Below are 1,835 nucleotides of genomic sequence, written 5' to 3'. Positions count from 1 at the left end.
GTGAGTTTCTCTCTGTATGGCATGAGAGGTAGCCTTGTGTCTGTAAATGGGGAGAAACTTGGCCCACAGTGTCTGTGCAGCCTCCCTGTCACCAGTGGAGCCAGCGCTCCAGAGGCACAGTTCACAGCCTGGCTGCGTGTGGATACCTAGGAGAAACTGTCCAATGGAGGTCCCTGCCCTCCTCCATGGACTATCTAAGTAGCTCAATGGACACTTTAAACTACACCCATAACTTTTACATGACCAAAGTTGGCTGAGAAGAGTCCTATGCAGCTCGACCATGGCAAGACAAGGTCGGTCTCTGAGAAGGACTGGAACTTAACGGCTGTTCCCTAAAGCTGGGAAATACTGATGAGAAGTATCCCTGCAAGCCTCCTTTCTGACACAAACTGATTTCTTGTCACAGACCAATACATGCTCTGGAACCAAATCTTCCACTGCCCTGGAAGCTGCTGCACCGGAAGCTGCTGACAAAGACAACACTCCCACACCTGAGATCTCCTACAGGAGCACTTCCAGCAGTTCCTCCAGCAGCACCAACTGGGAACAAAAGAGGCCAGTGGAGGACGGCCTGGAGAAACTGAGTATGTCTTCTGCATTTCTTGCCTGATAGGGCAGTGCTAATATTCTTAGACGACAAACACTTGCCTTGCTACCCGTTCTTTTCTGTCTCCTCGCAATGTTTCTCCCTCTTTCTCCCAGTTTCCTGTCAACGTAACTCTTCAAAGGACTGTAGAAAACCAGTCTTTGGGGAAGCCATCTGGACTACAGATCTGCCTCTCTTGTTGTTGTTGTTGTTGTTGTTGTTGTTGTTGTTACCCAACTGACTTCAGCTCACAGCCCCAGGCAGAGGAGCTGCAGTTCTGACCTGCTGGAGGCTGGTATCGTCATTCTGAAGTGACCATCCTTCATTTGGTTTCTTTCAGGGAGCATTGTGAGTGTGGGAGATCCTATGAAGAACTACACTGAATGGGAAAAAATTGCCAGTGGGTAAGTCTGCCGAAAAGAGCAACTGACCCCCTGAGAGCTGTCAGATAACAGTTCTCAGGAACTTCCAACATTTTGTGGAAAACAATAGTCAGTGGTCAGGAGTATAACCACATCGTTTAGAAACGGAAAACAGAGATAAAAAAGAAACTCTCTTTTGTAGTAGAAGTAGTAAAACCTAATTCAGTAATAGACCCAGTGTCAATGCAGTTGAGAGGAAAATGCATCCTGATGATGGCAAATGACCTCAAAGGTGGCTGGGGACTGGTTTCCTTACAGGCCAGAGGAGAAAGCCATTTCTAGATCCTTTCCTCAAATGGCCCCTCACATGTGTTGAGGCTTCTCAGAATGGGGTGTTGCCTGAGATTGGCAGAGACATTCAAAGGAGGGATCTGAGAACAAAGCAGTAAGAGATCTGAGCACTCAGCAAGGCCAAAAGGAAAAGGAAGGAAATATAGTACTTTCCAGTTTTTGTGGACGTGCTCCCCCACCTTAGGGAGGGGTCTGAATTAAATTAATCTGGGCCGTACGTTTGAGATTTGTTCCAGCCCTTCATGTTGCACCCAACTTTTCTCTTGGATCCCCTGCATGGCACAGGGCTGGTGGGCTGCTCTGCTCTTGGCTGAAGCATAGATGGAACCAGGTGTTTTCTAAACACTCCAGGCAGCAGAGATCTCCTGTCTGGGCTGGCTTTCATTCTCTTCTTCGCTGCTGTTTTCTTTCTAGGGCTTTCGGAACGGTCTATGCAGCGACCGACGCTGCCACAGGAGGAGAGGTAAGTGTCAACATTCCCAGCAGATGTTGCAGCTCTGAAGTGCTTTCCATTCTGGGGACAGCTGTGGCTGGAG

At 48.6% G+C, this 1,835-nt stretch overlaps 1 long non-coding RNA gene across 1 annotated transcript; it reads left to right on the top strand.

Annotated features, from left to right (window-relative positions):
* Positions 1–548: 548 nt before the first annotated feature.
* LOC113979993 lies at positions 549–1,767 on the top strand. The gene is made up of 3 exons (XR_003538035.1): positions 549–584; positions 927–990; positions 1,714–1,767. It is a non-coding gene; the product is annotated as an uncharacterized LOC113979993 (long non-coding RNA).
* The last annotated feature ends 68 nt before the right edge of the window (positions 1,768–1,835 follow it).

Source organism: Neopelma chrysocephalum, unplaced genomic scaffold, assembly GCF_003984885.1.
Source record: "Neopelma chrysocephalum unplaced genomic scaffold, ASM398488v2 Primary Assembly neopelma1_91510, whole genome shotgun sequence".
Lineage (NCBI taxonomy): Eukaryota > Metazoa > Chordata > Aves > Passeriformes > Pipridae > Neopelma > Neopelma chrysocephalum.
Note: the sequence above shows the minus strand (reverse complement) of the source record. Positions and strands in the feature narration are given on the sequence as shown.